Source organism: Rhinopithecus bieti, unplaced genomic scaffold (assembly GCF_001698545.2).
Source record: "Rhinopithecus bieti isolate Rb0 unplaced genomic scaffold, ASM169854v2 scaffold_13710, whole genome shotgun sequence".
Lineage (NCBI taxonomy): Eukaryota > Metazoa > Chordata > Mammalia > Primates > Cercopithecidae > Rhinopithecus > Rhinopithecus bieti.
Genome location: NW_016807962.1, coordinates 1,073,107 through 1,084,685, shown reverse-complemented (window position 1 = coordinate 1,084,685; position 11,579 = coordinate 1,073,107).

The following is an 11,579-nucleotide window of genomic DNA, read 5'->3' as shown; positions in this document are numbered from 1 at the left end:
AAAAAAAAAAAAAAAAAAAAAAGATAAACCGAATATTTTTTTTTGAAATGAAGTGCTGCTTTTGTTGCCCAGGCTGGAGTGCAATGGCGCAATCTCAGCTCACCGCAACCTCCGTTTCCCAGGTTCAGGTGATTCTCCTGCCTCAGCCTTGCGAGTAGCTGGGATTACAGGCATGCACCACCACGCTCCGCTAATTTTGTATTTTTAGTAGAGATGGGATTTCTCCATGTTGGCCAGGCTGGTCTCGAACTCCTGACCTCAGGTGATGTGCCCGCCTCGGCCTCCCAAATTGCTGGGATTACAGGCATGAGCCACTGCGTCCGGCCAGATTGTTGTACATTTATACAGTGGAAAATTACTTAGCATCAAAAGGAATGAAGTACTGATTCGTACCTCAACATAGATGAACCTTGAAAACATTGTGCTAAACGAAAGAAGCCAGCCACAAAAGACCACATATTGTAGAATTTCATTTATGTAAAATATCCAATAGTTAAAACTGATAGACAGAAAGCAGAAAAGTGATTGCCAGGGGCTAGGCGGAAGGGAGTGAGGAGAGACTGCTTCATGGGTACAGGGTTTCCTTTCGAGATAATGTATAGCTCTCTGGGACTAGATCGTGGTGATGCTTACACAACATTGTGAATGTTCTGAATGCCATTGAATTGCACACTTTAAAATGGCTTAGCCATCTGAAATGTGAATTTGATATTATATGAATTTTAAAGCATTGCTGGGCAATTGGCTATTCATAAAAAAATAAAATAAAATTAGATCCCTAACATACACATACATACCCATATAATAGATGGACAAAAGACCTAAAGAAAAAGAGAAATTTTGGCCAGGCACGGTGGCTCACACCTATAATCCCAGCACTTTGGGAGGACAAGGCAGGCGGGGTGGGGAGTTCAAGACCAGCCTGACCAACATAGAGAAACCCCATCTGCACTAAAAATACAAAATTAGCTGGTCATGGTGGCACATGCCTGTAATCCCAGCTACTTGGGAGACTGAGGCAGGAGAATCGCTTGAACCTGGAAGGCAGAGGTTTCAGTGAGCCAAGATCGCACTGCTGCACTCCAGCCTGGGCAACAAGAGCAAAACTCTGTCTCAAAAAAAAAAATAATAAAATAAAAATAAAAAAGAAGAAGAGAAATTTAAAGACTTTTAGAGGAAGGCCAGGTGTGGTGGCTCACACCTGTAATCCCAGCACTTTGGGAGGCCGAGGCGGGTGGATCACGAGGTCAGGAGATCGAGACCATCCTGGTTGACACCGTGACATCCCGTCTCTACTAAGAAATTAAAAAAAAAAAAAATTAGCTGGGTGTGGTGGCTGGCGCCTGTAGTCCCAGCTACTTGGGAGGCCGAAACAGGAGAATGGCGTGAACTGGGGAGGCAGAGCTTGCAGTGAGCCGAGATCGTGTCACTGCACCCCAGCCTGGGCAACAGAGCGAGACACCGTCTCAAAAAAAAAAAAAAAAAAAAACTTTTAGAGGAAAATAGTTTTATACCTCAGAAAAGGTAAAGGTCTATTTAAATACACACACACATAGCACTGACCATAAAGAAAAATACAGACTGGGCATGCAGGAGAATCGCTTGAACTTGGAAAACAGAGGTTGCAGTGAGTGCACCACTGCACTCCAGCCTGGGTGACAGAGCAAGACTCTCTGTCACAAAAAACAAAACAAAACAAAACAAAACAAACAAACAAAAAAAAAACCCAGCCTAGTCAACATAGCAAACAGAGCAAGACCTCATCTCTACAAACAAAAAAGGCTGACCCCGGTGGCTCACACTTGTATTCCAGCACTTTGGGAGGCCGAGGCAGGTGGATCACAAGGTCAGGGGTTCAAGACCAGCCTGGGCCAACATGGTGAAACCCCGTCTCTGCTAAAAATACAAAAATTAGCTGGGGGTGGTGGCGCGCATCTGTGATCCCAGGTACTCGGGAGGCTGAAGCAGGAGAATTGCTTGAACCTGGGAGGTGGAGGTTGCAGTGAGCCAAGATTGCGCCACTGCATTCCAGCTCTGGGTGACAAAGCAAGACACTGTCTCAGAAACAAAACAAAACAAAACTGGGCGTGGTGGTGAGGGCCTGTAGTTCCAGCTATGCCGAAGACTAAGGTGGGAGGATTGCTTCGACCTTTAAAAATCAAACTGTCAGCCGGGTGCAGTGGCTCATGCCTGTAATCCCAGCACTTTGGGAGGCTGAGATGGGTGGATTACCTGAGGTCAGGAGTTTGAGAGTAGCCTGTCCAACATGGTGAAACCCTGTCTCTACTAAAAATACAAAAGATTAGCTGGGCATGGTGGCGCACGCCTATAATCCCAGCTACTTGGGAGCCTGAGGCAGGAGAATCACTTGAACTCAGGAGGCGGAGGTTGAAGTGAGCCGAGATTGTGCCACTGCACTCCAGCCTGGGTGACAGAGCGAAACTCAGTCTCAAATGAATAAATAAACAAATAAAAATAAAAAAATAAAAATAAAAGTCAAACTGCTATGGAAACTGCTTTACCCAAAATTTTGGTTCACAGCCTTCATTGGATTATCTATTGGGGCAAACAAAGTAAAACCGGTGAGCTTATATTGCTATCTCATAGCTACAGTTCCAAGCTGTTGGATCTTTGTTCGTGTTGATTTATACACGTCTAGATGTGTCTATTTGTATGTACGCTTACTGTTATATCTTGTGCCTACCAAACTGGCTTATAAGTAAGAGTGCTCATAAATTAACTAAATAAGTCTAAGCAATTTTCGAGTTCACGTCACTTAAATATAACTTTAGTAAACAAGCTGGTTTTAAAATTATGGTAAAATAGAAATGCCTTCAGAATTGTCAGCAAACATTTTTGTCTGGACTTTATATTTGTCTCTGCTAAATACTTTGAGGTGTCAGAGTTTGGCATAGAAGGTTATAAAACAACAAACCCAGCCAAAACAAAATGGTCTTGGTTTGCGTGCCTTTTTTTGGACAAATGAGAGTTAATTTAATACTATTAGCTAAATCTTCTGGCAAAAATAGCTATGTATTTAGCTTTGAGACCCTTACTTATGTATAGGTGGGCACCCGATGTTCACTGGCTATTAAAACATGGTTAGGCCGGGGTGGTGGCTCACACCTGTGATCCTAGCACTTTGGGAGGCCAAGGTGGGCAGATCACTTGAAGTCAGGAGTTCAAGACCAGCCTGACCTCTGCCTACTGGGTTCAAGGGATTCTTCTGCCTCAGCCTCCCGAGTAGCTGGGACTACAAGCAGGTGCCACCATGCCCAGTTAATTTTTGTATTTTTAGTAGAGATAGGGTTTCACCGTGTTAGCCAGGATGGTCTCAATCTCCTGACCTCATGATCTGCTCGCCTCAGCCTCCCAAAGTGCTGGGATTACAGGCGTGAGCCACTGGAATATTCTTAATTCATGGCAATGTGTTTGTTTGCATATAGTCGGGCAGCATCATTCGGGCCGCTCAAGGAGAAAGAACCCAGAAACCTGACATGCCAACAATAGGGTAAGAATTTCTTTTTTTTCTGAGATGGAGTCTCACCCTGTTGCCCAGGCTGGAGTGCAATGGCGCGATCTCGGCTCATTGCAACCTCTGCCGCCCGGGTTCAAGCGATTCTCCCGCCTCAGACTCTGGAGTAGCTGGGATTACAGGTACCTGCCACCAGGCCAGGCTAATTTTTGTAGTTTTTAGTAGAGGCGGGTTTCTCCATCTTGGCCAGGCTGGTCTTGAGCTCCTGACCTTGTGATCCACCCACCTTGGCCTCCAAAAGTGCTGAGATTACAGGTGTGGGCCACTGCGCCCTGCCTAGGGTAAGAATTTCCTACCGGTTGGACTTCTGGCCCCTCTCTCTCTGTACAAACTGGTTCAATGACTGGTAAAAGATTATATTAATTCTTGGGAATGTAAATGTTTGTAAACCTTTTACATGTTTGGTAGGCTTCCCGGGATCAAATTTCAGCTCTGAGATTGTCTTTTTTTTTTTTTTTCTTTGAGACAGAGTCTCACTCTGTGGCCCAGGCTAGAGTGCAGAGGCACAGTCTCGGCTCACTGCAACCTCCACCTCCCGGGTTCAAGCTATTCTCATGCCTCAGCCTCCTGAGTAGCTGGGATTACAGGTGCGCACCAGCATGCCTAATTTTCATATTTTTAGTAGAGATGGGATTTCACCATGTTGGTCAGGCTGGTCTCGAACTCCTGACCTCAAGTGATCCACCCACCTCGGCCTCCCAAAGTGCTGGGATTACAGGCGTGAGCCACTGTGCCCAGCCTTTCATTTTCAATAAATCTCTGCTTTTGTTGCTTCATTCTTTCCTTGCTTTGTTTGTGCATTTTGTCCAATTCTTTGCTCAAAACGCCTAGAACCTAGACGCCCTCCACCGGTAACACTTCCTTTTTTTTTTTTTTTTGATATGGAGTTTCGCTCTTGTTGCCCAGGTTGGAGAGCACTGGCTCGATTTTGGCCCACTGCAACCTCTGCCTCCTGGGTCCAAGTGATTCTCCTGCCCCAGCCTCCTGAGTAGCTGGAATTACAGGTGTGTGCCACCATGCCTGGCTAATTTTTGCATTTTTAGTAGAGACAGGGTTTCACCGTGTTGGCCAGGCTGGTCTCAAACTCCTGACCTCAGGTGATCTGTCCACCTCGACCTCCCAAAGTACTGTGATTACAGGCTTGAGCCACCGCGCCTGGCCTAACACTTCCGTTAAGCCCATCTGGAGACTACTATGGGTAGGTCCTCCCCAATGACTCGGATAACCACCTCTTGCATTTCTTGCATTTCCTCTTCCCATCCTCTCTCACCCTGTCCTCCCTCTGTCCTCCCCTTTCTTCCTCAGATTCTCCATGTCAGAAACACCAAGGTGAGGTGGCCTCTGGCAGTCAGGGTTTGGAATGCACTTCCAGAATGTTCTTGGCAGGGAAAATGCTCTCCTAAAGACCTTGGTGGGGAGGAGAAATGTCAGTAACAGTAAGCTGGGAGGCAGGGGGAGGATCGATGTCCCCAAAGTCCGATGACCCTTTTTCACAGAAATATCAGATAAAGGAAGTGCAAAACTTTCACAGAACCAGAAAAACACACAGCCCGGGAACCCTGAGAGAAGGCCAGTGCCAGCCCTCAATTTATAGATGAGGAAATGAGATCCAGATGGCAATGACTTCCTCACAATCACAAGCTTGGCATTTGCAGGGCTAGGATTCGTTCCCATAGCTCTCTCACTCGCTCCTTAGCCCTAGGCAGGTGGGGAAACTCCCAGGTCTTGGGGGCCTGGGGGAAGGTGTTTTAAAGAAGTCCCAGGAGTGGTAAGGTTGGTCTGGAGAAGCAGAAGTGAGAGTAGAGTCTTGGAGGAAGGGGAATGAGAAGATAGCACTTGGAAGGGATGTGGGGCAGGCAGGAGGACATTGGGTTTGAGAGGCCAGTTGAGGAGTCATAGCAGGGAGACTTGGAAAGGGAAGACCAGGGGTTTGCAATATTTATTTATTTTTTCTTTTCCATTTCTTTTCTTTTCTTTCTTTCTTTCTTTTTTTTTTATTTTTATTGTTTTTTTGAGACGGAGTCTCACTCTGCTTTTGAGGCTGGAGTGCAGTGGAGCGATCTCAGCTCACTGCAACCTCTGCCTCCCAGGTTCAAGCGATTCTCCTGCCTCAGCCTCCCGAGTAGATGGGACTATAGGAGTGCGCCACCACGCCCGGCTAATATTTGTATTTTTAGTAGAGACGGGGTTTCACCGTGTTGGCTAGGCTGCTCTTGAACTCCTGACCTCATGATCCGCCTGCCTCGGCCTCCCAAAGTGCTGGGATTATAGGCATCAGCCACCACACCTGGTCTGTAAACCTCTTTATACTTTCAGATTGTTGTTCCATGAGAATATCTTATCTATTTTTAAAATTAAGTACATAAATAAAATTTTAAAACACAAGTTTTAAAAAGCTAATGTACCAGGTCTTCTTGAGAGTTTGCATGTTATCTTCTGGGCATTAGAAATAAAATTTGTATGTAGTAGAACAAGCCTGAGATGATCCACCAGCTTCAGATTCTTTTTTTTTTTTTTTCCTTGAGACAGGGTCTCTGTTGCCCAGGTTGGAGTACAATGGCACCATTTTGTCTCACTGCAGCCTCAACCTCCCGGGCTCAAGTGATCCTCCCACCTCAGCCTCCTAAGTATTGGGATGACAGTTGCAGACCACCACACCTGGCTTTTTTTATGTTTTTAAGACACAGGGTCAGGTCAGGCACGGTGGCTCACGCATGTAATCTTAGCACTTTGAGAGGCTGAGACTGGCGGATCATGAGGTCAAGAGATCGAGACCATCCTAGCCAACATGGTGAAACTGCATCTCTTCTAAAAATACAAAAAATTAGCTAGGTGTGGTGGCGGGTGCCTGTAGTCCCAGCTACTCCGAAGGCTGAGGCAGGAGAATCACTTGAACCCGGGAGGTGGAGGTTGCAGTGAACTGAGATCGCACCACTGCACTCCAGCCTGGGCAACAGAGCTACACTCCATCTCGGGGAAAAAAAAGAGAGAGAGAGAGAGTGACAGGGTCTTGCTGTGTTGCCCAGGTTGGTCTTTTTATTTATTCATTTTTTTGAAATGGGGTCTCTGCTACCCAGGCTGGAGTGTAATGGTGTGATCTCAGCTCACTGCAGCCTCTGCCTTCTGGGGTCCAGCGATTCTCCTGACTCAGCTTCCCAGGCATGCGCCACTACGCTCAGCTAATTTTTGTATTTTTAATGGGGACGGGGTTTCACCATGTTGGCCAGGCTGGTCTTGAACTCCCGACCTCAGGTGATCCACCTGCCTGGGCTTCCCAAAGTGCTAGGATTACAGGCGTGTGCCACCTCGCCCAGCACCGAGGCTGGTCTTGAACTCCCGACCTCAGGTGATCCACCTGCCTGGGCCTCCCAAAGTGCTAGGATTACAGGCGTGTGCCACCTCGCCCAGCACCGAGGCTGGTCTTGAACTCCTGGGCTCAGGTGATCCATCCATCTCAGCCTCCCAAAGTGTTGGAATTACAGGCATGAGCCACCACATCCGGTCCTGGCTTCACTTTCTCTTCCTGTAATTCCAAACTATGTGACCTTGGGCGGGAAAATCACTTAATCTCCCTGAGCCTCGGTTGTCTTATCTGTGCATAATTATTTCTACTCTCAGAGATTTGTAAAGAATAAAAAATGAGATAATGTGTGTTCTTGCAAAAGAAGCTCTACATACAATAAGGCACCAAATAAATGTGAGTTCCTAGCATCAATTATAGAAATGGATATAACTTACATGTTTGAATTGTTCAATCACTAAATCCTGCAGGAATGGATGTTCCCGCCTCTCCCCTCCCACCGCAGTCACAGAGCTTTCTCTCTCCATTCAGCTCCTTACACAAAGGTCACTTGGGAGCATTTGGCCTCCCCGACCACCCCATTTAAGTGACGTCCTCCTCCATTACACTCTTTGTCCCTCTGCCTACCTGGCTTTAGGTTTCTCCCCAGAGCTTAGGGGCACTGACTTTCTACTCTGGATTTATGGCTCTATTATCTGTCTTCCCAGGAGGGCAGGGATTTCCTGTTGTTCATTCTTGCACCCTCAGCTCCCTGGTAATAAATATTTGTTAAAATAATACAGGATGAATGAACCGTCACTTCCACATGCAGGCAGGCCTTTGTTGATCTTTCTGACACAGTCACATCTCCCTGTTATATGCTTTTATGTGTCTATGAATGAATGAGCAGATGAAGATGTGAGGCTGGAAGCTAGCCATCCTGTGACAGTGAGGATGACAGAGGGGAAGGATGGAAACCCATCAGTCCTGGTTGGTGCTGTCGAGCCGCCGAATTACCGGGATGCAGCCCACCTCTGACTCCCGCATGTTTTTTTGTTTTTATTTTATTTTGAGATGGAGTCTCACTCTGTCACTCAGGCTGGAGTGCAGTGGCACCATCTCAGCTCACTGCAAATCCGCCTCCCAGGTTCAAGTGATTCTCCTGCCTCAGCCTCCTGAATAACTGGGACAACAGGCACACATCACCACATTACAGAAGTTGGCTAACTTCTGTAATTTTTTTTTTTTTGAAATGGAGTCTCACTCTGTTGCCCAGGCTGGAGTGCAGTGGCACAATCTCGGCTCACTGCAAGCTCAGCCTCCCGGGTTTCATGCCATTCTCCTGCCTCAGCCTCCCAAGTAGCTGGGACTACAGGCGCCCACCACCACGCCTGGCTAATTTTTTGTATTTTTAGTAGAGGCGGGGTTTCACTGTGTTAGCCAGGATGGTCTCAATCTCCTGACCTCATGATCTGCCTACCTCAGCCTCCCAAAGTGTTGGGATTACAGCCGTGAACCACCACACCCCGCTAAGTTTTGTATTTTTACTTTTATTTTATTTTTCAAGACAGAGTCTTGCTCTGTCACACAGAGTGGAGTGCAGTAACGACATCTCAACTCACTACAACCTCCACCTCCCGGGTTCAAGCAATTCTCCTGCATCAGCCTCCTGAGTAGCTGGGACTACAGGTGTGCACCACCACACCCAGCTGATTTTTATATTTTTAATAGAGATGGGGTTTCACCATGTTGGCTAGGCTGGTCTTGAACTCCTGACCTCAATTGATTCTTCCTCCTTGGTCTCCCGAAGTGCTGGGATTACACACGTGAGTCACCGCTCCCGGCCTTGACTCCTGCATGGTTAAGCCATTTCGAGTTCAGTCTTTGGTTCCCTGTAGCTGACACATTCCTAAAAGATATCTTTGTGCTCGACAGAAATATGGCTCCTGTCTGGCAGCCTTGGATCTTGGGTGTGGCAGCTGATGCTGGCCTCGTCCAGCCTCTCCAGCTCAGGACTCCAGCTTGCCTCAAGGGTAACAACTCCCTTATCTGGGTACTTACTTGGAGCTGGCTCATTTGTCTCTGAGGTTAGCCAGGCCCTCAAAGACCCCCTACGTCAGTGCCATAACAGAAGTTGCTTGAATAACGTACCTCCCACACCCTATCTTGGCTTTTGTTAGACAGGAACATTGTACAAAGCCTGACTTTGCCTAAGACAGTTATGGTAGGAGGTGAGAAGCTAATACCTTCAAGCAAGAAGAGAGGAGGACAGAGCAGAGAGGAGGAATGAAGGAGATTCCCCAAGACTCACCAGAGTTTGGGGCTCTGGGAGTAGTGGAGGCTGGTGCTGTGTTTCATTGCAATGCTCTTGGAGGTGGCAGGACTCTCCTGGTGTCCCTAGGAGGCTGTAGCAGACATCAGGGCTTCCAGTCTCAGCCACAGCAAACACTGCCCCAACTTTGCCCAATAACAGCTGAGAGCTACCCATAGCCTTTGGAAAACAGGGTGATGCAGGTGGATAGTTATGACTTGTAAATACAATGGAATAATTAAATCAAGCTAGTTGATGTATCCATCACTCAAATACATAACACATTTTTTGTGTGGTGAGAACATTTAAAATGTACTCTCTCTGTCTCTCTCTCTCTCTTTTTTTTTGTTTGAGATGGAGTCTTGCTCTTGTTACCCAGGCTGGAGTGCAGTGGCGTGATCTCGGCTAACTGCAACCTCGGCCTCCCCGTTCAAGGGATTCTCCTGCCTCAGCCCCACAAGTAGTTGGGACTATAGGCACCCACCACCACGCCCAGCTAATTTTTTTTTTTTTTTTTTCCCTTTGAGACGGAGTTTTGCTCTTGTCGCCCAGGCTGTACTGCAATGGCGCGAACTCGACTGACTGCAACCTTTGCCTCCTGGGTTCAAGCAATTCTCTTGCCTCAGCCTCCTGAGCATCAGGGATTACAGGTGCCTGCCAGCAAGCCTGGCTAAGTTTTTGTATTTTTAGTAGAGACAGGGTTTCACCATGTTGGTCAGGCTGGTCTTGAACTCCTGACCTCAGGTGATCCACCTGCCTCAGCCTCCCAAAGGGCTGGGATTTCAGGTGTGAGCCACTGTGCCCGGCCATTGTTTTTTTTGTTTGTTTGTTTGTTTTTTTTTGAGACGGCGTTTCACTCTTGTTGCCCAGGCTAGCGTGCAATGGAACGATCTTGGCTCACCCACAACCTCCGCCTCCCAGGTTCAAGCGATTCTCTTGCCTCAGCCTCCCTAGTAGCTAGGATTACAGGCACGTGCCACCATGCCTGGCTAATTTTGTTTTTAGTAGAGACAGGGTTTTTCATGTTGGTCAGGCAGGTCTCAAACTCCCGACCTCAGGTGATCCGCCCATCTTGGCCTCCCAAAGTGCTGGGATTATAGGCATGAGCCACTGGGCGTAGCCAATTTTTGTGTTTTTTAGTAGAAACGGGGTTTCACCATGTTGGCCAGGCTGCTCTTGAACTCCTGACCTCAGGTGATCAACCTGCCTCGGCCTTCCAAAGTGTTGGGATTACATGCGTGAGCCACTGCACTCAGCCCCATTCGCCTATTGATGAACTCTTGCAGTCAACTCAGGTTGATTTCCTAACTTGGCTGTGCACAAGACAACAATCCTCACAGCAATGGCAGAATGCTGTTAGCATTGTGTTCATTCCAGAGACACAATGATCTCAGGGTTTCCGGGTAAACTTGCTCAGGGTCAGTGCACTGGCGAATCACAAGATTTGAACTGAGACCACCTGACTCAGAAACTCCTACCCACAATATGAGATCCACATGTCAGGGTCTTCCTTCCTTTTCGTTGCTGTTCTTGTGAGCACCAACCGTGCGATGGACCTTGATTTGAGCCAGGTTTTGTTTTATGTTTAAATGGAGCAGCATCATGTTTCTCGCACCTGAGAGCAAATTCCTACCCTCCCCACATATATTATAGTCCACAGGACGCACCCTGTGAGGTGGGTGTAATGATTCCCATTTTACAGAGGAGAAAACTGTTCAAAGAAGTGATTTCCAGGCCAGGCACGGTGGCTCACGCCTGTAATCCCAGCATTTTGGGAGGCCAAGGCGGGCAGATCACGAGGTCAGGAGATCGAGACCACCCTGGCTAACACAGTGAAACCCCATCTCTACTAAAAATACAAAAAATTAGCCAGGTATGGTGGCGGGCTCCTGTAGTCCCAGCTACTCGGGAGGCTGAGGCAGGAGAATGGCATGAAACCTGGGAGGCAGAGCTTGCAGTGAGCTGAGATTGCACCACTGCACTCCAGCCTGGGCAACAGAGCAAGACTCTGAGACTCTGTGTAAGAAAAGAAAAGAACAGAGAGGGGAGGGGAGGGGAGAGCCTCAGTTTCTGCATTTATGAAATTATAATAATAAAATGACCAACCTCATCAAGTTGATGGAAGGAATAAATGCTGTCTTCCATGAAAAGAAACAGACTTAGCCGGGTACAGTGGCTCACGCCTGCAATCCCAGCACTTTGGTAGGCCGAGGCAGGCAGATCACCTGAGGTCAGGAGTTCTAGACCAGCCTGACCAATATGGTGAAAACCCATCTCTACCTAAAATACAAAAACTTAGCTGGGTATGGTGGCACACACCTGTAGTCCCAGCTACTTGGGAGGCTGAGGTAGGAGAATCGTTTGAACTTGGGAGGTGGAGGCTGCAGTGAGCAGAGTTTGTGCCACTGCACTCCAGCCTAGGCGACAAGGCAAGACTCTGTCTCAAAAAAAAA